The 27092-nt window shown below is 49.6% G+C and overlaps 1 long non-coding RNA gene across 1 annotated transcript in view; it reads right to left on the bottom strand.

Moving 5' to 3' along the window:
• Positions 1-865: 865 nt before the first annotated feature.
• The window catches only part of LOC139263095 (uncharacterized), a 50804-nt gene continuing 24577 nt past the window's right edge, over positions 866-27092 (bottom strand). Inside the window, exons 2-3 of the long non-coding RNA XR_011593040.1 lie at positions 1961-2035; positions 866-1004 (exon numbers count right to left, since the gene is read on the bottom strand). This is a non-coding gene — a long non-coding RNA (uncharacterized lncRNA). The remainder of the gene's footprint in view (positions 1005-1960; positions 2036-27092) is intronic.

Genomic DNA, 27092 nt, shown 5'->3' with positions numbered 1-27092 from the left:
TCACATTGCTGTTTGTGGGAGCTTGCTGTGCACAAATTGACAGTTACATTTCCTACAATACAGCAGTGACTACATTCCAAAAGTACTTTATTGGCTGTAAAATGCTTTGTGATATCCTGAGATTGTGAAAGGCACTATATAAATGCAAGTCCTTTTTTTCTGTATCCTTGCCATCAGTAGGACCACCTATGTGATAGCAGTCTCCGCTCCTGCCTCAGCTCATCGGCTGCTGAAACACTCATCCATGCCTTTGTTACCTCCAGACTTTTTGCCAATAAAACCCAGGTCATTGTTTGGAGCGTGAGCAAGAACATCGGTGGGGTCCAGGTACAGCGGAGGAGCGGGAAGGTCGGGGCGGAAGAACGGCAAGAGATTGTGGCGGAGGTGCAGTGAATGTGGCGGAGGAGCGGCAAATGAGTGTAAGGGGGCCAGAAGAGGCGAGGGCCCAAGGGCAGCACGGGCCAGCCCACACTGCGATATGTGTGTGCACTAGGTCCATGCAGCAGAGCTGGTCTCCAGTTAACCCTTGCCACTGGACCAAGACCTAGCTCTGTCAAGCCCATGTGGTCGCTGGTGTGCAACAGTCACCACATGTTGAAAAAATCCACGCACAGGCATCTTCCACCCTTCAACTGGAACATTGGGTCTTTCATTGAAACATCTGTGAACTCATGTGGAAGCAAGTCATCCTGGTTCGAGGGGCCGCCTATGATGACCTCCCGATTTAACTATTCCGATGCACTCCTGGCCAACCTCCCACCCTCTGTAAACTTCAGCTCACCCAAAGCTCTGCTGCCCTAACGCGCCCCGTGCCCGCTGACCCACACGGTGCAGTGAAAAACATCCTTCGTGCAATGAGGCACAATTGTAGAACAAACTGATTTATTGAACACGAAACAGTTAACAGAATAGAACAGTAAAATTTTCAGGGGTTTGTGCTATTTCCCATTTCTTCTCTACTTCCCTTCCACGGTTTGCCTCCATGTCCAAAGTTCCTTGATGATCTATAAAACAAAAGCACAGGTCATACCTTGCAGAGACTTTACAACACAGAAAGCGGCCATTGAACCCAACAGGTCTCCACACCAGTCTCCTCCCATCTTGCTTCACCTCACCCAAACAAATCATTTCCTCTTATACTCATCGAGCCTCCCCTTAAACGCATCGATGCTAACTTCTCCACACTATTGAAGCCCATCATCATTTTAAAGACTTCAGCCAGGTCACTCCTCAGTCTTCTCTTCTCACGAAGAAAGTGTCCCACCTGTTCAACCTATGCTGACCGTTAAAAGATCAGATTTGCACCATCCATGTCAATGTTCTTTGCACTCTCTCCAGGGTTCCTGTCTCATTTGGCAATATGAAGACCAGAACATTGCACCATACTCCAGTCTAACCAAAGTTTATACAAGTTTAATACAACTGCTCTGCGTTTGGGATTTAGTTGTATAGAAGCGGTTGCACTTTTATGGCCTTATTAACCCGTGTTGTGACAAAATATCACGCTTGCAGTTTCTCACTGAAAAGCCGGCGAGCCAGCTGTGCGGGTGGCGCAGAGGGAACTTAGGCTTAAAGGGAACGTTGGTCGCTCCCCCAGACTTTCATTTGTTAATTACACGCCCATTCTGCAAGTTTGGTAATTGGATTACATAGCAGTGGAGCTCCCTCCAGTGGCAGCTAACGGTGCTGCACAATACTCCGACTGCCCAATCTGCTTGGGCCCTGGTTCGATGGGTGGGAGCAAGGTTCCTGCCAGACTTCACACATGTACCGTACGTACAGTCATCATCGGCAGTGGATCCACGGTGAGGTGGGGAAGAACTCCTCAGCCGCACTACGCATCCATATTGGGAGGAGTCGGTACAAAAACCAACAGATGAGAAGCAAGCAGCAAGCTGCAGGAACTGCTACAGCAGCATTTCAGTATGGACCACACAAGTGGCTGAAATCAAACGCTTACCTTTGGGTCCTCTGTCCTGAAGCCATGTTTAATGTAGTTGATAAACTTAGGCTCCAACTTGGGCAGGCCCATACCCTGTGGAGACAAGAGAGTCACTTTCAGCAGATCCTGTACAAAACTTCAGTCAATATTAACCACCCCCTCCACCCATATCTGGAGTCTGAAGTGGTGAAACAGGACAGCAGTTAGAATCATAGGCCATTCAGCCCATTGGGTTTGCTGTGCGAAAGAGTAAATTAGTCCTGATACGTCCTTACTATACAGTATAAATGCACACGAGGTCCATGCTTGAGAGAAGGTCAGTCTGTGACCTGTCCTTTATTCCTTAGCACTCAAAGTGATGAAGGTGGGTGGAGCTTCCCCTTTTATACCTGTAGGTCCAGGTTAGGAGTGTCTCCCACCTAGTGGTCATTGTTCTCACAGTGTACAACTTAGGTCAGATTATACATGGGTTACAATGCTGGTTGAATACATGACATCACCTCCCCCCCCAAAGTCTTATTGGGATCACAGGTTGAGTCTCTCTGGTGGTTTACGCTCTCTTGTAGAGCGCCTGAGTTGGGGCTACGGTTGTTGGGCGCTGGCCTGAGTGTCTGCTGTTTGCGGTGCCTCAGGCCTGTCCGGACTGCCCACAGTGATTGGGCTCTCCTCCCTTTGGTTCCGGTGTTCGGTCACCTGTGGTGGAGTGAACTCTACATCGTGTTCTTCCTCTGCTTCTTCTATGGGGTTGCTGAACCTCCTTTTTGTTTGATCCACGTGTTTGCGGCAGATTTGTCCATTGGTAAGTTTAACTACCAGAATCCTATTTCCCTCTTTGGCAATCACAGTGCCTGCGAGCCATTTGGGCCCTGCAGCATAGTTGTGGACAAAAACATGATCATTTACATCAATACATCGCACCCTCGCATTCCTGTCATGGTAGTGATATTGTGGCTGGCGCCTGCTCTCGACAATTTCTTTCATGGTGGGGTGTGCGAGTGGAACCCCTGTGAGCGAGTGTGGTCGAGATCTGCAGGCCAACAAGAGGCACTATAAGCGGCTTTGTAGGGACCCCATTGGATTCTGAGCATCCCCTGTTTGATTATCTGCACAGCTCGTTCTGCCTGGCCGTTTGAGGCCGGCTTGAACGGTGCCGTTCTGACATGGTTAATTCCATTGCCTGCCATGAAGTCCTGTAATTCAGTGCTTGTGAAGCACGGGCCATTGTCGCTGACCAAGACGTCCGGTAGAACGTGGGCGGCGAACATTGCCCGTAGACTTTCTACCGTGGCAGAGGATGTGCTTGAATTTAAAATGTCACACTCGATCCATTTGGAGTAGGCGTCTACTACAACCAAAAACATTTTTCCCATGAAAGGACCTGCGTAGTCCACATGGATACGTGACCAAGGCTTGGCGGGCCATGGCCAGGGGCTAAGGGGGGCTTCCCTGGGCGCATTGCCCAGCTGGGCACACGTGTTGCACCTGCGAACACAAAGTTCCAGATCTGCGTCTATCCCTGGCCACCAAACGTGTGACTGGCAATTGCCTTCATCATGACAATGCCCGGGTGCTCATTGTGGAGTTCTCTGATGAATATCTCTCTGTCCATCTGGGGAATGACTACGCGGTTTGCCCACAGTAGGCAATCGGCCTGAATCGAGAGTTCATCCCTGCGCCTGTGAAATGGTTTAAATTCCTCAGAGCATGCCCTGTATGTGGCTGCCCAGTCCCCATTCAGGACACATTTCTTGACTAAAGACAATAGTGGGTCTCTATTTGTCCAGACTTTAATCTGACGGGCTGTCACGGGTGAGCCTTCGCTTCCGAAAGCTTCAACAGCCATGACCATCTCAGCAGCATGCTCGGTAGCCCCTTCAGTGATGGCTAGTGGGAGCCTGTTGAGTGCATCGGCGCAGTTTTCCGTGCCCGGTCTGTGCCGAATTGTATAGTCATAGGAGGCTAACGTGAGTGCCCACCTCTGTATGCGGGCCGATGCGTTTGCATTTATGGCCTTGTTGTCGGCCAAAAGAGATGTTAGGGGTTTGTGATCTGTCTCCAGCTCAAATTTCCTGCCAAACAGGTACTGGTGCATTTTATTTACAGCATATACACATGCAAGCGCCTCCTTTTCTACCATCCCGTAACCCCTTTCTGCCTGGGACATACTCCTGGAGGCATAAGCTACCGGCTGTAACTGAACCTTGACATTGACATGCTGCAACACACACCCGACACCATAGGACGATGCATCACACGTTAACACAAGTTTCTTACATGGGTCGTATAGTGTTAACAGAGTGTTGGAACATAACAAATTGCGTGCTCTATGGAAAGCCCTTTCCTGGCTGTCCCCCCCAGACCCATTTGCGACCTTTGCATGGGAGCACGTATAGTGGCTCTAGCAGCGTGCTCAATTTGGGAAGAAAGTTACCAAAATAGTTCAGGAGCCCCAGGAACGAACGCAGCTCTGTCGTGTTACGGAGTCTGGGTGCTCTCTGGATCGCTTCCATCTTGGACGCAGTAGGGCTGATCCCGTCTGCTGCTACCCTCATCCCCAGGAATTCTACCACTGGAGCTAGGAAGACACACTTCGCCTTTTTCAGTCGCAGCCCTACCCGGTCCAGTCTGCGTAGCACCTCCTCCAGGTTGTGGAGATGTTCTTCAGTATCGTAACCCATGATGAGGCTGTCGTCCTGAAAAACCACTGTCCCTGGAATCGACTTGAGGAGGCTTTCCATATTTCGTTGGAAGATCGCGGCGGCCGAGCGAATCCCGAATGGACACCTGTTGTACTCAAACAACCCCTTGTGTGTCGTGATGGTGGTCAGCTTCTTTGACTCACTCACCAGCTCCTGGGTCATGTAAGCTGAGGTCAGGTCCAATTTTGAAAAACTTTTGCCAGCGGATAGCGTCGCAAAGAGGTCCTCTGCTCTCGGTAGCGTGTACTGGTCTTGGAGTGACACCCGATTGATGGTGGCCTTGTAATCACCATATATCCTGACTGACCCATCCATCGGGCTCGCCCAGTCACTGAATTCGACTGGCGAGATGATGCCTTCCCTCAGCAGGCGGTCCAGTTCGCCTTCTATCTTTTCCCTCATCAAGTACGGCACCACTCTGGCCTTGTAACGTACTGGCCTGGCGTCCGGGTTTATGTGAATCACTACCTTGGCCCCTATGAAAGTGCCGATGCCGGGTTGAAATAATGAGTCAAATTTGTCCAGGACCTGTGAGCATGATACTCGCTCCACAGAGGAGATTGCATTGACATCGCCCTATTTCCAGTTCATGACAGCAAGCCAACTCCTCCCCAGTAGTGTGGGACCGTCCCCTGGGACAATCCAGAGTGGCAACCTGTTCTCCGAATCTTTGTGGGTCACGACTACCGTGGCGCTGCCTAGCACCGGAATGATCTGCTTTGTGTAAGTCCGTAGCTGTGTGTCAATCGGCGATAAATTTGGCCCCCTGGCCTTGGACGCCCACAACTTTTTGAACTGTTTGATACCCATCAGGGACTGGCTGGCCCCCGTGTCTAGCTCCATTGATACTGGGATGCCATTGAGGAGCACTTTCATCATTATCGGTGGCGTCCTGGTGTATGAACTGTATACATGCTCCACATGAACTCGCTGAACTTCAGCTTCCAGCGATTTCCCCCAGCGTTCATTTCTGCAATTTCTGCAGGTATTTTGCTCATCTCTGCAAACTCCGGCTGAGTGTGTGCCTCCACGCCTCCAACATGAGCTGTTGTTATAGGAAACAAAAGGTCCAATGCCAGTCAATCGTCTCTGACTGCCCCTGTTATTTTCCTTGAGTGCGCCATTAACAGGTGTTGATGGCCCCATTACTGGCCACATTGTCCCTTGCAATGGCGTGAATTGGCGTTCAGCTTGCCATTGTCTCTGTCGAACTCCTCCTCTGGGTTCGACTACTTGATGGGGCATGCCCGATTGCCCCTGTCTGCCTGGAGAACTGTGTGTTGCTTTAACAATGTTGAATCTCTGTCCCAACCATTCCTTAACACAGTACCTCTCGTCTGTTCTGCTAGTGGCCATGCTCGCGTGGTTTAAATCCCAGTTTCTCGTCACCATTGATAGATCCTTACTACACAGTATAAATGCACACGAGGCCCATGCTTGAGAGAAGGTCAGTCTGTGACCTGTCCTTTATTCCTTAGCACTCAAGTGATGAAGGTGGGTGGAGCTTCCCCTTTTATACCTGAAGGTCCAGGTTAGGAGTGTCTCCCACCTAGTGGTCATTGTTCTCACAGTGTACAATTTAGGTCAGATTATACATGGGTTACAATGTTGAGTACATGACAAGTCCCACTCTCGCCTCCCCAGCTCCGCAAATACCCTCGGGTCAAGGCAGTGCCGATCATAACTCGGGGCAGTAAAACAGTTTCCATCTCCCCCTTTGCCAATTATCACAATGCGACCTTTGGTTACCAACTCTACTAGCGGGAAGTCTCCCACTATCTGCTCTTAACAAACCCCTCCACTTTGAACACTTGGGTTCAAATCGCAGCCTCCAGCTGATCCCAGGCAGTAGTAATGGAACTGCAAGTGGCTCTAATGCCCAAGCCCTTTGCCGCAGGGCAAGATGACGAGCAAAGAGTTGCTAAGCTGCACACACGATTCCTGCTGGGAAGCACATGCAACATTCGAGCCAGGGTGTCCCTGGAGATGGAGCACACAGTGTCCATCGGAGGGACTGGAGTGCCTCGGCACAGAGTCAAATATGACACTAAGGTGTGGTTCAGCCTGAGACAGAAGTTGGGGAGAGGGATGGAGTCAATGGCTAGGGAACTGAGTTTGTTGCGGGGACTGAAAACAATGGCTTCAGTGTTCCCAATATTTAATTGGAGAAAATTTCTGCTTATCCAGAACTGGATGTCGGACAAGCAGTCTGACAATTTAGAGACCGTGGAGGGGTCGAGAGAAGTGGTGGTGAGGTAGAGCTGGGTGTCATCAGTGTACATGTAGAAACTGACGCTGTGTTTTCAGATGATGTCACCAAGGGGCAACATGTAGATGAGAAATAGGAGGATGCGAAGGATCGATCCTTGGGGGGACACCAGAGGTAACGATGCGGGATTGGGAAGAGAAGCCATTGTAGGTGCTTCTCTGGCTACGATTAGATAGATAAGAATGGAACCAGGCAAGTGCAGTCCCACCCAGCTGGACGATGGTGGAGAGGTGTTGGAGGAGGATGGAGTGGTCAACCGTGTCACAGGCTGCAGACAGGTCGAGGAGGGATAGTTTACCTTTGTTACAGTTGCAAAGGATGTCATTTGTGACTTTGATGAGAGCCGTTTCTGTATGTGGCAGGCACGGAAATCGGATTGAAGGGATTCAAACATGGAATTGCAGGGAAGATGGGTACGGATTTGGGAGGCGACAACATGTTCAAGGGCTTTAGAGAGGAAACAGAGGATGGAGATGGGGCAGTGGTTTGAAAGGATGGAGGGGTCAAGAGTGTGGTTTTTTGAGGCAAGGGGTGATGACCGCAGATTTGAGGAAGTGGGGGACAGTACCTGAGGAGAGAGAACCATTAACAATGTCAGGTAACATGGGAGCCAGAAAAGGAAGTTGGATGGTTAGCAGTTTGGTGGGAATAGGGTCAAGGGAGCAGGAAGTGGGTCGCATGGACAAGATGAGCTCGGAAAGTTCATGAGGGGAGATCGGAGAGAAACTGGAGTTCCAGGTGTGTGAAGAGAGTCGGGAGCTGCGTCGCTGAGGCCTATAAAAAGGCCCAACACGTCGGAGGAGGCTCGGGAGTTCCAGGTGCGTGGAGAGAGTCAGGAGGTGTGTCGCTGAGGCCTATAAAAAGGCCCAATGTGTCGGAGGAGGCTCGGGAGTTCCAGGTGCGTGGAGAGAGTCAGGAGGTGCGTCACTGAGGCCTATAAAAAGGCCCAACACGTCGGAGGAGGCTCGGGAGTTCCAGGTGCATGGAGAGAGTCAGGAGGTGCGTCGCTGAGGCGTGCTTGTGCAGCTACAGGGAGAAGGCAAAAAAGTAGAAAGAAATCGAAAGGTGAGGTCACAGCCAAGTGGGTAAGTGATTGGCTGGTGATTGGTAAGTAGCTTTTCTTTTTCTTTCTTTATCAGTAAGTAACATTTAGCATTGTTGTTGCCAACTTAAGTGTATCTAAGGGTTAAGTCATGGCAGGAGAGCTCGGACACGTGTTATGCTCCTCCTGTACTATGTGGGAAGTCAGGGACACTTCCGGTGTCCCTGATGACTACATATGCGGGAAGTGCATCCGCCTGCAGCTCCTGACGGACTGTATTGCAGCACTGGAGCTGCGGGTGGATTTACTCTGGAGCATTCACGATGCTGAGAATGACATAACTAGCATGTTTAGCGAGTTGGTCACACCGCAGGTAAAGGGTACTCAGCCAGATAGTAAATGGGTGACCAACAGGAACAGCAGTGTAAGGAAGGTAGTGCAGGGGTCCCCTGCGGTCATCCCCCTGCAAAACAGATACACCGCTTTGGGTACTGTTGAGGGGGATGACTCATCAGGGGAGGGCAGCAGCAGCCAAGTTCATGGCACCGTGGGTGGCTCTGCTGCACAGGAGGGCAGGAAAAAGAGTGGGAGAGCTATAGTGATAGGGGATTCAATTGTAAGGGGAATAGATAGGCGTTTCTGCGGCCGCAACCAAGACTCCAGGATGGTATGTTTCCTCCCTGGTGCAAGGGTCAAGGATGTCTCGGAGCGGGTGCAGGACATTCTGAAAAGGGAGGGTGAACAGCCAGCTGTCATTGTACACATAGGTACCAATGATATAGATAGAAAATGGGATGAGGTCCTATGAGATGAATTTAGGAAGCTAGGAGCTAAATTAAAAAGGAGGACCTCAAAAGTAGTAATCTCAGGATTGCTACCAGTCCCACTACTGATGTCAGGCTAACCAGGGATTTATCGGCTTTCAATCCCATCAATTTCCCCAACACAATTTCCTGCCTAATAAGGATATCCTTCAGTTCCTTCTTCTCACTAGACCCTCGGTCCCCTAGTACTTCCGGAAGTTTATTTGTGTCTTCCTTCGTGAAGACAGAACTTGTTCAATTGGTCTGCCATTTCTTTGTTCCCCATTATAAATTCACCTGAATCTGACTGAAAGGGACCTACGTTTGTCTTCACTAATCTTTTTCTCTTCACATATCTTTTGAAGCTTTTGCAGTCAGTTTTTATGTTCCCGGCAAGCTTCTTCTCGTACTCTATTTTCCCTCTCTTAATTAAACCCTTTGTCCTCCTCTGCTGAATTCTAAATTTCTCCCAGTCCTCAGGTTTGCTGCTTTTTCTGGCCAATTTATATGTCTCTTCCTTGGGTTTAACACTATCCTTAATTTCCCTTGTTAGCCACAGTTGAGCCACCTTCCCTGTTTTATTTTTACTCCAGACAGGGATGTACAATTGCTGAAGTTCATCGAAGTATCTTTAAATGTTTGCCATTGCCTATCCACCGTCAACCCTTTAAGTAACATTTGCCAGTCTATTCTAGCCAATTCACGCCTCAAACCATCGAAGTTACATTTCCTTAAGTTGAGGACCTTAGTTTCTGAATTAACTGTGTCACTCTACATCTTAATAAATAATTCTACCATGTTATGGTCACTCTTCCCCAAGGGGCCTCGCACAACAAGATTGCTAATTAATCCTTTCTCATTACTCATCACCCAGTCTAGGATGGCCAGCTCCCTAGTTGGTTCCTCGACACATTGATCGAGAAAACCATCCCTAATACACTTTCGGAAATCCTCCTCCACCGCATTGCTACCAGTTTGGTTAGCCCAATCAATATGTAGATTAAAGTCACGCATGATAACTGCTGTACCTTTTTTGCACGCATCCCTAATTTCTTGTTTGATGCTGTCCCCAACCTCACTACTATTGTTTGGTGGTCTGTACTCAACTCCCACTAGCATTTTCTGCCCTTTGGTATTCCGTAGCTCCACCCATACCGATTCCACATCATCCAAGCTAATGTCCTTTCTTACGATTGCATTAATTTCCTCTTTTACCAGCAATGCCACCGCGCCTCCTTTTCCTTTCTGTCTATCCTTCCTAAATGTTGAATACCCCTGGATGTTGAGTTCCCAGCCTTGGTCACCCTGGAACCATGTCTCCGTGATGCCAATTACATCATAACCGTTAACTGCTGTCTGCGCAGTTAATTCATCCACCTTATTCCGAATACTCCTTGCATTGAGGCACAGAGCCTTCAGGCTTGTCTTTCTAACACACTTTGCCCCTTTAGAATTTTGATGTAATGTGGTCCTTTTTGCTTTTTGCCTTAGGTTTCTCTGCCCTCCACTTTTACTTTTATTCTTTCTATCTTTTGCTTCTGCCCCCATTCTACTTCCCTCTGCCTTCCTGCATTGGTTCCCATCCCCCTGCCATATTAGTTTAACTCCTCCCCAACAGCACGAGCAAACACTCCCCCTAGTACATTGGTTCTGGTCCTGCCCAGGTGTAGACCGTCCGGTTTGTACTGGTCCCACCTCCTCCAGAACCGGTACCAATGTCCCAGGAATTTGAATCCCTCCCTTCTGCACCCCTCCTCAAGCCACGTATTCATCTGAGCTATCCTGCGATTCCTACTCTGACTAGCACGTGGCACTGGTAGCAATCCTGAGATTACTACTTTTGAGGTCCTACTTTTTAATTTAGCTCCTAGCTCCCTAAATTCATCTCGTAGGACCTCATCCCATTTTTTACCTATATCGTTGGTACCTATGTGCACCACGACAACTGGCTGTTCACCCTCCCTTTTCAGAATGTCCTGCTAGGGTACATACTCTAAAAATTAGAGCCAGGCCTATCAGACGTGCAGTTGGGAAATACTTTTACAAGTTTGGAACTCTCTTCCGCAAACGTCAGTTGTTGCTCGATCAATTGTTAATTTTAGGTCTGAGTGGTAGATTTTTGTTAACCAAAGGTATTAAGGGATTATGGGGCAAAGGCGAGTATTTGGCGTTAGGTCACAGATCAGCCATGATCTCATTGCATGGCGGAACAGACTCGAGGGGACATGTAGTCGATTCCTGTTCCTTTGTTCCTAACATCACATTTTTGTTTTAGTTTTCAGTGTCCCAAATATAAATTGGAAACTCATTTGCCGTTTTAGTGAGATTTTCTACCTGCACTCCCACCTTTAAAGATATGTACATTTGCACCTCTAGATTTCACTCCTTCGTTCTGTACTTTATCATTCTTGCATTGAGCTGACCACTGTTCTAAGAGTTCTAAGCTTAGCATTTTGGGCCTGTATCAATCCAAATGTTCATCACAAACTGCCAGTTTGTATATATTTCTCTCACTCCCCCCCATCATCATAGGCAGTCCCTCAAAATCGAGAAAGACTTGCTTCCACTCTAAAAGTGAGTTCTCAGGTGACTGCAGTCCAATACGGGAATTACAGTCTCTGTCACAGGTGGGACAGATAGTCATTGAGGGAAAGGGTGAGTGGGACTGGTTTGCCGCACGCTCCTTCCGCTGCCTGCGCTTGATTTCTGCATGCTCTTGGCGATGAGACTCGAGATGCTCAGCGCCCTCCCGGATGCACTTCCTCCATTTAGGACGGTCTTTGATCAGGGACTCCCAGCTGTCGGTGGGGATGTTGCACTTTATCAAAGAGGCTTTGAGGGTGTCCCTGTAACGTTTCCTCTGCCCACCTGGGGCTCGCTTGCTGTGTAGGAATTCCGAGTAGAGCGCTTGCTTTGGGAGTCTCGTGTCAGGCATACGGACAACGTGGCCTGACTCTCCCTACGTACCAAGGCACACAATTCTGCATTAGATTATGCAGTGCCGCACACCCATCAGTACTGCACTGCAGTGTCAGTCTAGATTTTGTCAGTCTAACGATTGGAGTTTGTTAAGATCTTCCTGGCCATGGAGGCAAAGGGTTAAAGATGGGCAATCGATGAAAACAACCTTGGCTCTTTTCATTATCTTTGTCGATTGTAAAACTGACTTGTCCTGTTCATGCCCAGTGACTGCTTTTTATACCAATAAACATTGATGATAGTGTTCTTTGTTCTTTGCAACGATGCTCAAAGGAAGGACTCCCCTCCCCGCCCCCCCCACAGGACATAACACAACTCCTCACAGCCAATCAATTACTTGAATTGTAGTCACTGTCATTTGAGGCAAATGCAAACGGCAGTTTGCATAGAGCAATCAACCCGGATCTTACGGGGACAACGTCTATCCTAAAACCATGTTCAGTGTCAGCTGTGGCTCAGTGGGTAGCACACTCGCCTTTAAACATAAGAACATAAGAATTAGGAACAGGAGTAGGCCATCTAGCCCTCGAGCCTGCTCCGCCATTCAAAAAGATCATGGCTGATCTAGCCGTGGACTTAGCTCCACTTACCCGCCCGCTCCCCATAACCATTAATTCCCTTATTGATTAAAAATCTATCTATCTGTGACTTCAATGAGCTAGCCTCAATTGCTTCCTTGGGCAGAGAATTCCACAGATTCACAACCCTCTGGGAGAAGAAATTCCTTCTCAACTCGGTTTTAAATTGGCTCCCCCGTATTTTGAGGCTGTGCCCCCTAGTTCTAGTCTCCCCGACCAGTGGAAACAACCTCTCTGCCTCTATCTTGTCTATCCCCTTCATTATTTTAAATGTTTCTATAAGATCACCCCTCATCCTTCTGAACTCCAACGAGTAAAAACCCAGTCTACTCAATCTATCATCATAAGGTAACTCCCTCATCTCTGGAATCAGCCTAGTGAATCGTCTCTGTACCCCCTCCAAGGCTAGTATATCCTTCCTTAAGTAAGGTTGTGGGTTCAAGTTTTCAAGTTCCACTCCAGGGACTTGAGCACGTAAATCTAGGCTGACGCTCCAGTGCAGTGCTGAGGGAGTGCTGCACTGTCGGAGGTGCCGTCTTTCAAATGAGACATTAAACCGAGGCCCCGTCTGCTCTCTCAGGTGGACGTAAAAGATTCCACGGCCACTGTTTCAAAGAAGAGCAGGAGAGTTATCCCCGGTGTCCTGGCCAATATTTATCCCTCAATCAGCATATCAAAAAAAAACAGATTATCTGGTCATTATCACATTGCTGTTTGTGGGAGCTTGCTGTGCACAAATTGGCTGCCGCGCCTCCCACATTACAACAGTGACTACACTCCAAAAAGTACTTCATTGGCTGTAAAGCGCTTTGAAACGACCGGTGGTCATGAAAGGCACTATATAAATGCAAGTCTTTCTTTCTTTAATGGGCTGCACGTCCCCGGCGAGGAATCTCCCTTTCAGAAACCGATCCGGGGCTGTGCGGCACCTTCATACAGCTGCACTGCGAAGCTGAGCTGGAACATCGCCTACCACCCTCCGGATCTTTGCGCTCTTCCCATTCTGGCCGCTCTACCATTGGTGGCCGTGCCTTCCACTGCCTGAGCCCTAGGCTCTGAAATTCTCTACCAAAGCCCCTCCACCTCTTTATCTCTCTGCTCCTTTAAGACGCACCTTAAAGCCTATCTCTTGGGCCAGGGTTCTGGCCACGTGTCCTAATATTTCCTTTTGTGACTCGGTGTAAAATTTTGTTTGATGGCACTCCTTGTGAAGCGCCCCGGGATGTTTCACTATGTTAAAGGCGGTATATCAATGCAAGTTGTTGTTGTGATAATGACCAAATAATCTGTTGGTTGAGGGATAAATATTGGCCAGGACACTGGAAAGAACTCACATGCTCTTTGAAATAGTACTGTCCCCCTGAAAGGGCAGGCGGGGCCTCAGTTTAAAGTCTCATCTCAATAATGGCACCGGCAGTGAAGCACTCTCTCTTTACTGTACTGGGACTCCTGACAGTGCAGCACTCCCTCTGAACTGTACTGGAACCCCTGACAGTGCAGCATTCCCTCCGTACTGCACTGGGATCCCTAACGGTGAAACACTCCCTCTGTACTGCACTGGGACTCCTGACAGTGCAGCATTCCGAAATAGGAGGTGGGTGGGGTAGCTTGACCCATCCTCCTCCACGGAGGTGTGTGGGGTTGCTGACCCATCCACCTCCATGGCACGAACCTGGTATTGCAGTACTTCCAGGAACGGTGCTTGGGCTCTAGGCCTTTTGGCTAAGAGCATTAGCGCAGGGTGATCCTTGATGTGTGCAAGGTGACCTCTGGCGTTTGTGATCTGACAAAGAATTGGAAAGATTGGCTACGAATAAAATAATTTTTTTTAAAAAAAATTCCCTCTGTACTGCACTGGGACCCCTGACGGTGCAACACACCCTCTGTACTGCACTGGGACCCCTGACAGTGCAGCACTCCCTCTGTACTGCACTGGGACTCCTGACAGTGCAGCATTCCCTTTGTACTGCACTGGGACTCCTGACAGTGCAGCACTCCCTCTGTACTGCACTGGGACCCCTGACAGTGCAGCACTCCCTCATAACCGTACTGGGACCCCTGCTTGGACTCCTGACAGTGCAGCACTCCCTCTGTACTATACAGAGACCCCTGACAGTGTAGCACTCCCTCTGTACTGCACTGGGACTCCTGACAGTGCAGCATTCCCTCTGTACTGCACTGGGACCCCTGACGGTGCAACACTCCCTCTGTACTGCACTGGGACCCCTGACAGTGCAGCACTCCCTCTGTACTGCACTGGGACTCCTGACAGTGCAGCATTACCTTTGTACTGCATTGGGACTCCTGACAGTGCTGCATTCCCTCTGTACTGCACTGGGATCCCTGACAGTGCAGCATTCCCTCCATACTGCACTGGGACCCCTGACGGTGCAACACTCCCTCTGTACTGCACTGGGACTCCTGACAGTGAAGCATTCCCTTTGTACTGCACTGGGACTCCTGACGGTGCAACACTCCCTCTGTACTGCACTGGGACCCCTGACAGTGCAGCACTCCCTCTGTACTGCACTGGGACTCCTGACAGTGCAGCATTCCCTTTGTACTGCACTGGGACTCCTGACAGTGCATTACTCCTTCTGTATTGGGACTCCTGACAGTGCAGCACTCCCTCTGTACTGTACAGAGACCCCTGACAGTGTAGCACTCCCTCTGAACTGCACTGGGACCCCTGACAGTGCAGCACTCCCTCTGTACTGCATTGGGATTCCTGACAGTGCAGCACTCCCTCTGTACTGCAATGGGACCCCTGACAGTGCAGCACTCCCTCTGTACTGCACTGGGATCCCTGGCAGTGCAACACTCCCTCTGTACTGCACTGGGACCCCTGGCAGTGCAGCACTCCCTCTGTACTGCACAGGGACCCCTGATAGTGCAGCACTTTCTCTGTACTGCACTGGGACTGTCGGCCTGGATTTCTGTGCTCAAGTCTCTGAAATGGGACTTAAACCTTCTGACTCAGGTTAAGGGATCTACCACTGGGCCATAGGTAGCACTGCTGAGGAAGCTGGTAGATCCTATATGGAAACATTATGTGTGCCCATTCTGTTTATTAAATATTTTTATAAGCTGTTCAACTAGGTGAACAAAAATGAATCCTCATCCTTCCATCACCTTCATGCTGACACACATTGGGGACACTTTTATTATTAAAAGGCTATTCCTTTAATTCAGAAAATGTCAGGCCCAGAATTCAGTGCCATTTCAGGCTTGACTTCAGCACCATCAGACAATTCTAGCTCTGACCTGGGTCTTAGACCTGGAATACTGCGTGCAGTTTTTGTCATGTTTGTAACCTCACATACTGTAATCTTTATGTAACAACACTGTACACTGTATACTGAGAAATGCACACCTTGACTACAGGGGGTGAACTTGTGGGAGACACTCCTCACCTGGTCATCCAGGTATATAAAGGGAGGTCCCACACTGGGTCATCACTTCTTGGTCCTGTGAATAAAGGTACAGGTCACAGAGTGACCTTGTCTCCAGTATGTGCCTCGTGTTGATTTGCTGTCGTGTGTAAGGACACAACATTTGGCGACGAGAAACGGGAATCAACGACTCAAGAGAATGGCCACCGGTAGCATGGAGGAATGATACTGTGTTGGTGAGGACTGGGACGATTTCGTTGAGAGGCTCCAGCAAAGTTTTGTCATGAAGGACTGGCTGGGAGCAGCAGCGGCTGACAAGCAAAGGGCGCATCTACTGACCAGCTATGGATAGAAATCGATGACCCTGTATTTGTTCTTAATCATCATGTGGGGCCCAAGTGGCTTGAGGGTACTGTAATTGATAAAGAGGGAAATAGAGTCATAGTGATCAAACTCAACAATGGGCAGATATGCCGCAAGTATCTGGACTAAGAAAAGAAAAGGTTCAGCATGGACACTGAGGAACCTGAGGAAGATCATGAGATGCTGCCCACACCACTGCCAGTGAACGAGCAACAAGAACCGTCAGCAGCATGCACAGTCCCTGCGGTCAGCCCGGACGAGCCGGAATCACCACAGGTGACAAAGATGCATGCCAAAGCTCAACAACCAGAGCCCCAACTGCGGCGCTCCACGAGAGAGCGTCGACCGCCTGAAAGACTCAATCTTTGACCCAAAGACGTTGGGGGGAGGTGATGTCATGTTTGTAACTTCACATAACTGTAACCTTTATGTAACAACACTGTACATTGTATACACCTGAGAAATGCACACCTTGACCACAGGGGGTGAACTTGTGGGAGACACTCCTCACCTGGTCATCCAGGTATCTAAAGGGAGGTCCCACGCAGGGTCATCACTTCTTGGTCCTGTGAATAAAGGTACAGGTCACAGAGTGACCTTGTCTCCAGTATGTGCCTCGTGTTGATTTTCTGTCGTATGTAAGGACACAACATTTGGCGACGAGAAACGGGAATCAACGACTCAAGAGAATGGCCACCGGTAGCATGGAGGAATGATACTGTGTTGGTGAGGACTGGGATGATTTCGTTGAGAGGCTCCAGCAGAGTTTTGTCATGAAGGACTGGCTGGGAGCGGCAGCGGCTGACAAGCAAAGGGCGCATCTACTGACCAGCTATGGATAGAAATCGATGACCCTGTATTTGTTCTTAATCATCATGTGGGGCCCAAGTGGCTTGAGGGTACTGTAATTGATAAAGAGGGAAATAGGGTCATAGTGATCAAACTCAACAATGGGCAGATATGCCGCAAGTATCTGGACCAAGTAAAGAAAAGGTTCAGCATGGACACTGATGAACCTGAGGAAAATCATGAGATGCTGCCCACACCACTGCCAGTGAACGAGCAACAAGAACCGTCAGCAGCATGCACAGTCCCTGCGGTCAGCCCGGACGAGCCGGAATCACCACAGGTGTAGTGTGGAAGGACACAACAGTTTTGGTTTCCATATTTACGAAACGACATACTTGCTTTGGAGGATGTTCAGAGAAGGTTCACTAGGTTGATCCGGAGATGAGGGGGTTGACCTATGAGGAAAGGTTGAGTAGGTTGGGTCTCTACTCATTGGAATTTAGAAGAATGAGAGGTGACCTTATCGAAATATATAAGATTATGAGGGGGCTTGACAAGGTGGATGCAGAGAGAATGTTTCCACTGATGGGGGAGACTAGAACTAGGGGGCAAGATCTTAGAATAAGAGGCCGCCCATTTAAAACTGAGATGAGGAGAAATTTCTTCTCTTGGAGGGTTGTAAATCTGTGGAATTCACTGTCGCAGAGAGCTGTGGAAGCTGGGACATTGAATACATTTAAGACAGAATTAGACAGTTTCTTAAACGATAAAGGGTTATGGGGAGCGGGCTGGGAAGTGGAGCTGAGTCCATGATCAGATCAGCCATGATCGTATTAAATGGCGGAGCAGGCTCGAGGGGCCAAATGGCCTACTCCTGCTCCTATTTCTTATGTTCTTATGTTTGTGTTCTTAACATTATGCCTATCTTTCTCTCTCCGCAGATGTTGCCTGACCTGCTGAGTGTTTCCAGCAACTACTGTCATTTGCACAGTATAACCAGCCTGAACTGAATGTCCCTGCTCCCCGCCCCCTCAATTTTTCAACAGTTTAAAGCCCACTCTTGGTGTCAAATATTTGGCTACATTCCAATTCACCCCCCACCCCACCCCTCCACCCCCTCGTCCATTCTCTTGAACTTTGGTGATACGTACTACACACTTTCAGAACCTGCTCCAGATTTGAGTCTGAATATTAATGGTTTTGCTATTTCAACTCTTCCCAAATGAACCCATTTAGAGAAAAAAAGAGGAAAGCACCATGAAATGAATTGCTTCTCCAGGATAAAGCAATCACTTTGAGCTGCTTGGAGTACACAATGATCTGCTAAAAGCCCACTGTACCTTTTGACCTGCATCAGTTAAGAGGATTTTCTGATGTTTATTGAAGTGGAATGTTTATGCACACAAGGCCGTTTGGTACAAATTAAAAGCTGTTTATTTTTATTTGCGAGGGAGATCAGTTCACTCCTGAGTTCCAACTCAGTCCAACATCCCTCCCTCCGAATAATATTTTGTCAACATATTTATACATTTACTTGATCAACTTAGAATATACACCAGGTGTGCATGACAGTTACGGTTAACTGTTCAGCAGTGTTTAAGTGTAATCAGTTTAATTGTAATCATGTCTGATCACATCCAATGTTATCATCTGTGATGCGGGTCATGTGCTGTGTGTCACTCTGAACTGATGTGTGTGTGTCCTCATTATATTTCTAAGAATTGATTAAGTGGAAGCCCGTAGCATACAAGGTGCAGTGTTAACCCCTTAATTGCTGAAGGACGGTTTGTCCCACTTCAGTCCCCACTTTTGGTCCTTGGCTACCCCGCCCAAGGCTACCAACTATTATTAAGTTATCTGCCTTGTGTGTCCCGCCCTGATTGTGGTGATCAGCCGCTAGGTTAGGGATGCATAGTGCGTCTTAAGCTAAATAATCTCCGAGTCTTGCACACTCTTCCCGAGCAGCTTTCCCTGCCACTACGCTGTGAGAGATTATTCCAATCCAAGGGTGAATGTTCACATTCAGCCCCTAGTTCCACGCTCAGAGGTACTATGGTGCTTCTCGAAGTTCCTTATCTATCTCCTTGCCTAGCACGGTCAGGTCATGTTCTGGGATATGATACCGTTTAAGGGTCTTCCGGAGATTTTCCTTAATCTCCTTCAGGTCTTCTGGGAGGTGGGGAATTGGCGCACCAACCGGTTCCCCATACTGTTCTAATTTGTCTCTGATGTTTAGGGCCACCTGTTCTCTGGGGTGGTTATATACCATTCGGGCATGTCCGATGTTTATTGGGACCCAGGGTTTAAAGCAGAAGTTGGGCATGGTCACATTACATTCTAACCCAGCATAGTCATAGGCGGTTTCGGTTGTAACCACACAGTACTCCCCTTTTCCTTGGGAAGCGGAGCGAGTCTGCTGATGGCCTACATGAGACACTTCCAGCACGTACCCATCTGTTTGGTTGAACCCACACCCATCTTTGCTCCCGGTTCTTTGCGTCGGCAGCCGGTTAGGGTGACCCCCTTTATGGTCCCATTTGTCCCAATGGCGTACTGATTGAAGGGAAAAATCGAAGGTACTCATTCCCCCGAATCAGCCCCAGGTTCTCGGCCTCGTATTGGGGGTAGGAGATCACGTCCTGGCATCGAGAGAATCATGCCCACTAGGTGTCGGTGTGAGTCCACACACCCTGGGACCACAGGATGTAGCCCAGGCATTCCTTTCAGTGTACATGTCTCTATAGCCCCAGGCAGTTGTGCAATGTCATGAAGGTGAGTACTGTTGATCCAGTCGGGCACCTCGCCCCTTTGGGTCTGATCCAGGTTGTGTCTTGCTTGCCCAATCATCCATCATCATCATCATAGGCAATCCCTCGGAATCGAGGAAGACTTGCTTCCACTCTTAGAATGAGTCCATAGGCAGCTGAACAGTCCAATACGAGAACCACAGTCCCTGTCACAGGTGGGACAGACAGCCATTGAGAGTATGGGAGGGTGGGACAGGTTTGCCGCGCGCTCTTTCTGGTGCCTGTGCTTGAGTTCTGCATGCTCTCGGCGATAAGACTCGAGGTGCTCAGTGCCCTCCCAGATGCACTTCCTCCACTTAGGGCGGTCTTTGGCCAGGGACTCCCAGGTGTCAGTGGGGATGTTGCACTTTATCAGGGAGGCTTTGAGGGTGTCCCTGTAACGTTTTCTCTGCCCACCTTTGGCTCACTTGCCGTGAAGGAGTTCCGAGTAGAGCGTTTACTTTGGGAGTCTCGTGTCTGGTATGTGGACAATGTGGCCTGCCCAGCGGAGCTGATCGAGTGTGGTCAGTGCTTCAGTGCTGGGAATGTTGGCCTGATCAAGGACGCTAATGTTGGTACGTTTGTCCTCCCAGGGGATTTGCGGAGGCATCGTTGGTAGTATTTCTGCAGCGACTTGAGGTCTACTGTACATGGTCCATGTCTCTGAGCCATATAGGAGGGTGGGTATTACTACAGTCCTGTAGACCATGAGCTTGGTGGTAGATTTGAGGGCCTGGTCTTCGAACACTCTTTTCCTCAGGTGGCCAAAGGCTGCGCTGGCGCACTGGAGGCGGAGTTGAATCTCCTCATCAATGTCTCATTTTGTTGATAAGAGGCTCCCAAGGTATGGAAAATAGTCCACGTTGTCCAGGGCAGCGAGGACAGGCTGGTGGAGGACCTTTGCCTTACTGATGTTTAGCGTAAGGCCCATACTTTCATATGCCTTGGTAAACCCGTCGACTATGTCTTGGAGTTGTCGCTAGAGTGACCATAGGAGTGACAAATTTCCCTCTTTATGGAGGCGACAGCAGCATCATACTCCTGGTCAATGAACCGGTTGATGGTGTCCTTCCATTACCGTGATCCTCTTTAATAAATCCTGGACTGTCCGTTCCCCAAGCCATTTATGTCGATGGGGTTCCTCTGAGTGTCCCCTGAAGCGGGATACGCCTGTGGCCTCCCTCAGCACCGTGTATAATAATCTTTCATACAGCTTATGCAGTCTTTCGTCGCATCTACTTGGTAATCCTAACTCTGTTAAGTTTACTATAACTGGCACAGTCTCAATGTACATTGTCATACAATTCTATACCCTCTGCCCTTAAGACGAACCCGCTCGGGGGACCTGGCATCAATTCAGGGCAACGTAAGGCTCGGGTGGAGGGGTGACGGGTGGGGCAGTAGTTGATAGTCACTCGCTGACCCATTTCGCTCTTAACACGGGCGATGGGCACGACCTGCCTTCGCTTTCACAGTTGTAGATAAATCAGACCCTTATCGCGTTTGACCGCACACATATTGTGCCCGCCTCGGGCTCATATTCGATGACTGGAAAGCATCGCGTGGTGGATTAACTGGGTCCATAAAGTCTTTCATATTCCTATAGCGAGAATAGCCCCCCTCATTCGTCTACTATGCAAAGGACAATACATACGTAGGGTTTGGTTTTTCAGTACAAATATAATCATCAGATTGTGACCAGGTCTTCCACATCCACGTACTGAAGCACCGTCGTAGTTTGGCAGCCACCCTGTCTGCGCGGGCTGGAAGGTCCCGTATATTCTGACTCCGTCGGGGTTTACATGTCGTCTGTTGTCCGGGTCATTTGGGTCTTCACCGTCATCCGCGTATCCCTGGGTTGTCCCCCAGAGCAGCAGCAGCAGCATTTTCTAGTATGCCATCCTGTACAGAGAAAGGCTGAGGACCCTCAGTTGGTTTCAGCTGGGACCTGTGTTTCCAACGTCCCTTTCCTCCCATATCCACGCACGCGCAGGTATCACCACTGATCCCCCGAGGGGCGAGCCCTTGGCCATGACCTTTTCTCCTGTCTGCGGCACGTCTGCCGGGGATCATAAGTCCTCAGCATGGTCCCGACATTCCCGTTGCCCCCCGACGTCCTGTCTCATATCCTCTAACTGTTTACATACCATCTGATTCAGTCCCGTAATGGTGCCAGGTCTGGTTCTCCCGTAATTATACCCTCAGCTAATTCCATGGCACGTCCTGTCATCAGCTCGCAGGGCGTTAGCCCTGTAGTTCGATTTGGGGTTTGCACAATATCTCATTAATATTGTGGGTAACAATTGCGGCCAGGATTGCCCGCTTTCCTGTACAGCCTCGGCCAGCGAGGTTTTAAGAGTCCGATTCATTCTCTCTACCATCTCTGAACTTTGGGCATGGTACCCAATGTGGAACTTTTGTTTAATGCCCAGACTTACAGACTTCCTTTATTACTTTCCCTGGTCTGAGTCAATCTGCACGGGTATTCCCCAAAGGGGAATCGCCTCCTCAGCCAGAATTGGCCCGACCGTGGTCGCGGTAAAGTTGCAGGTTACATCGGGTGAATTGATCCATTATTACCGGACAATATTTCCTTCCTCGAGAGTTTGATAATAGCCCTGTAAAATCAATCTACAGATTTTCCCATGGTCCCTGCGGGCGGGGCTGATGGGCCACCCTGATCTTTACATCCTTCCCAGGGTTGTGTTGGGCGCATGTAATACATTGTTGACAGTATTTGGCTACCCATCGCCCATGGCCGGCCACCACCAATCCCGAGCAATACTAGTAGTTACAGCATTACGTCCGCGGTGATCGATCCTGCGATGCAGTTCCATCAATATACGTCGTATGCATTCGGGGGCAATCACTCGACTATCCCGTCTCTGTATGGAGTCTGAACCCCGGGCCTGCCCATGTCTTCCACTCCTCCTTCTCCTTTTCACTTAGATCTTCCTGTCGTTTCCTGAAGTCTATACTGTCTTCCCCCGAGCGCCAGGACGCTCACGGGTTCTGGGTCAAGAGCTTTGGACTCTGTGGTCCGTCGGGCTGCGTGGTCCTTTCTGTATCTCACCCACCATTCATTGGTGGGCCTTCACCTTTATCACTGCTACTTGGGCAGGTTTACTAGCAGCATCAAATAGCAGCCTAATACAGTCCTTAAGCTTGATGGCCTTGCCCCTTGAGGTGACAAACCCTCGTCTTCCTCAGTCATGTAGTCATGTACTAGGCCAAAGGCGTAGCGGCTATCCGTGTAGATACTGACCCGTGTTCTCTCGGCTGGTTTGAGGGCTTCGGTCAGTGCGGTCAGTTCTATCACCTGTGCCGACATCTGAACTGACAGCGAAGCTCTCAAACAAAACCCCATTCAATATGGTCTCTAGTCTCTGATTTACTACAGTCCACCAGGTATGGGGGACTCCATCTATGTATTTTTGGGAACTGTCTACATACAACACCAGATCGGGATCGTCTGAGGGTCCCTTGCCTATGTTCCCCGGGGCATCGTCCCAGTCGAGTGGGTGGCACTCATCTGGTTCCCCCATGGCCAGAATTTCAGGTTCTCTCCGGTGTTCCTCACTGTCTTTACCCGGGGGTAACAGGACGTTGGAGTGGCTCGGAGCTTTCCCATCTTTAACATTTCTACCAGAGTGTGCTTGGTATGTAACACGATATCTCCGGACATTACTGCGGGTTCACTAATTTTCACTGCCCATGTTGCTCACCACTGGACAGGCCCGCTGCCAACGAATGTTTGGTCTTTGCCGGTCGTCGTGGGCTTGGGTGACCACGGCTCCATAGAAACTTCCCTGGTTATCACAGTAAATATGGAATGGGAGCTCGATGTTGGGCAGTCCTAGAGCCAGGGCGGACATGAGGGCTTCCTTTAGGCCCTTATATGCCGTTCCTGCTCCGGTCCCCAATCTATGGATTCTAAGGAGAGCTTTCCCCCTTTCACCAATTGCTGTATGGGATCCGCGAGCACCACGAAGTTAGGGACAACATTTCTGCAGTAGTTAGAAAATCTCAGTGCCTTCCTGACACCCCCTTACAGTAGTTAGGCGGGGCATCTCCCTAATGGTGTCTCTCTCGCCTGTCGTTCAACATTGGCCAAGACCCTTGTGAGATTTCGTGCCCCAAGTTCTGTACTTTGGGCAACCCTACCTGGGCTTTCTTTGGGTTCACTTTAAACCCGGATCTCTGGAGCGCCTCCACGACTTCTACAGGTGCCCCAGTGTGTCCTTTTGTACTTTCGGAGACTATCAACAAGTCGTCTACATATTGTAGGGTGATACTCTTGTAGGTGATCAGGTTCTCTCAACACTCTGCTCATAGTCCGGTGGAATATGGCCGGGTTGTTGTGGAATCCCTGTGGTACCCTGGTCCGGGTGTACTGCCGTTCTCCTACGGTGAAGGCAAACTTATTTTGTGATTCTTGGAAAAGGGGTACCAACCAGAATCCATTGGCTATGTCTAATACGGTAAAGATTTTATGTTTGGGTTTTAGACCATTAAAAATGGTCGCTAGACTGGCTACTATGGCGCGTTCCCATGGCATGACCTTATTCAGCGCAGTGTAGTCATAGTCAGTTGGTATGATCCATCTGGCTTCTTGACTGGCCACACTGGCTACTGCAGAAATATTGATTGTTGCCACCGTTTCCCTTAATGCTCCGTCGACCGCCAGGTCCCGGATGATCCGGGCTAACTCCTCGTGGGTCCCGGGTCATACGTGATACGTCCTTACTATACAGTATAAATGCACAAGAGGCCCATGCTTGAGAGAAGGTCAGTCTGTGACCTGTCCTTTATTCCTTAGCACTCAAGTGATGAAGGTGGGTGGAGCTTCCCCTTTTATACTTGAAGGTCCAGGTTAGGAGTGTCTCCCACCTAGTGGTCATTGTTCTCACAGTGTACAACTTAGGTCAGATTATACATGGGTTACAATGCTGGTTGAATACATGACATCACCTCCCCCCCAAAGTCTTATTGGGATGACATGTTGAGTCTCTCTGGTGGTTTACGCTCTCTTGTAGAGCACCTGAGTTGGGGCTCCGGTTGTTGGGCGCTGGCCTGAGTGTCTGCTGTTTGCGGTGCCTCAGGCCTATCCAGACTGCCCACAGTGATTGGGCTCTCCTCCCTTTGGTTCCGGTGTTCGGTCACCTGTGGTGGAGTAAACTCTACATCGTGTTCTTCCTCTGCTTCTTCTATGGGGTTGCTGAACCTCCTTTTTTGTTTGATCCACGTGTTTGCGGCAGATTTGTCCATTGGTAAGTTTAACTACCAGAATCCTATTTCCCTCTTTGGCAATCACAGTGCCTGCGAGCCATTTAGGCCCTGCAGCGTAGTTGAGGACAAAAACAGGATCATTTACATCAATACATCGCGCCCTCGCATTCCTGTCATGGTAGTCATATTGTGACTGGCGCCTGCTCTCGATAATTTCTTTCATGGTGGGGTGTATAAGGGATAGCCAGGTTTTGAGCATCCTTTTCATTAGCAGCTCTGCGGGTGGAACCCCTGTGAGCGAGTGTGGTCGGGATCTGTAGGCCAACAGGAGGGAACCCCCTTGGATTCTGAGCATCCCCTGTTTGATTATCTGCACTGCTCGTTCTGCCTGGCCATTTGAGGCCGGCTTGAACGGTGCCGTTCTGACATGGTTAATTCCATTGCCTGCCATGAAGTCCTGGAATTCAGTGCTTGTGAAGCACGGGCCATTGTCGCTGACCAAGACGTTCGGTAGACCGTGGGCGGCGAACATTGCCTGTAGACTTTCTACCGTGGCAGAGGCTGTGCTTGAATTTAAAATGACACACTCGACCCATTTGGAGTAGGCGTCTACTACAACCAAAAACATTTTTCCCATGAAAGGATCTGCGTAGTCCACATGGATGCGTGACCAAGGCTTGGCGGGCCATGGCCAGGGGCTAAGGGGGGCTTCCCTGGGCGCATTGCCTAGCTGGGCACACGTGTTGCACCTGCGAACACAAAGTTCCAGATCTGTGTCTATCCCTGGCCACCAAACGTGTGACCTGGCAATTGCCTTCATCATTACAATGCCCGGGTGCTCATTGTGGAGTACTCTGATGAACACCTCTCTGCCCATCTGGGGCATTACTACGCAGTTTCCCCACAGTAGGCAATCGGCCTGAATTGAGAGTTTATCCCTGCGCCTGTGAAATGGTTTAAATTCCTCAGGGCATGCCCTGTATGTGGCTGCCCAGTCCCCACTCAGGACACAGTTCTAGAGACAGTAGCGGGTCTCTATTTGTCCAAACTTTAATCTGACGGGCTGTCACGGGTGAGCCTTCGCTTTCGAAAGCTTCAACAGCCATGACATCTCAGCAGCATGCTCAGTAGCCCCCTCAGTGGTGGCACCGCTCTGGCCTTGTGGTGTACTGGCCTGGCGTCCAGGTTTATGTGAATCACTACCTTGGCCCCCATGAATGGGTCGATGCCGGGTTGAAATAATGAGTCAAATTTGTCCAGGATCTGTGAGCATGATACTCGCTCCACAGAGGAAATTGCATTGACATCGCCCCATTTCCAGTTCATGACAGCAAGCCAACTCCTCCCCAGTAGTGCGGGACCGTCCCCTGGGACAATCCAGAGTGGCAACCTGTTCTCCGAATCTTTGTGGGTCACGTCTACCGTGGCACTGCCTAGCACCGGAATGATCTGCTTTGTGTAAGTTCGTAGCTGTGCGTCAATCGGCGATAATTTTGGCCTCCTGGCCTTGGACGCCCACAACGTTTTGAACTGTTTGATACCCATCAGGGACTGGCTGGCCCCCGTGTCTTGCTCCATTGATACTGGGATGCCATTGAGGAGCACTTTCATAATTATCGGTGGCGTCCTGGTGTATGAACTGTATACGTGCTCCACATGAACTCGCTGAACTTCAGCTTCCAGCGATTTCCCCCAGCGTTCACTTCTGCAATTTCTGCAGGTATTTTGCTCATCTCTGCAAACTCCACGCCTCCAACATGAGCTGTTGTTTGAAACAAAAGGTCCCTTGCCAGTCGATCGTCCCTGACTGCCTCTGTGACTGTCCTTGAATGTGCCATTAACAGGTGTTGATGGCCCCATTACTGGCCGCTTTGTCTCTTGCAATGGCGTGAATTGGCGTTCAGCTTGCCATTGTCTCTGTCGAACTCCCCCTCTGGGTTCGACTACATGTTGGGGCATGCCTGATTGCCCCTGTCTGCCTGGAGAATTGTGTGCTGCTTTAACAATGTTGAATCTCTGTCCCAACCATTCCTTAACACAGTACCTCTCGTCTGTTCTGCTAGTGGCCATGCTTACGTAGTTTAAATCCCAGTTTCTCGTCACCATTGATACGTCCTTACTACATAGTATAAATGCACATGAGGCCCATGCTTGAGAGAAGGTCAGTCTGTGACCTGTCCTTTATTCCTTAGCACTCAAGTGATGAAGGTGGGTGGAGCTT

The sequence above is a fragment of the Pristiophorus japonicus genome, chromosome 4 (assembly GCF_044704955.1).
Source record: "Pristiophorus japonicus isolate sPriJap1 chromosome 4, sPriJap1.hap1, whole genome shotgun sequence".
NCBI classification, from domain to species: Eukaryota; Metazoa; Chordata; class Chondrichthyes; family Pristiophoridae; genus Pristiophorus; species Pristiophorus japonicus.
The sequence above is the reverse complement of the archived record's forward strand: the minus strand, read 5'-3'. Positions and strand labels throughout refer to the sequence as shown.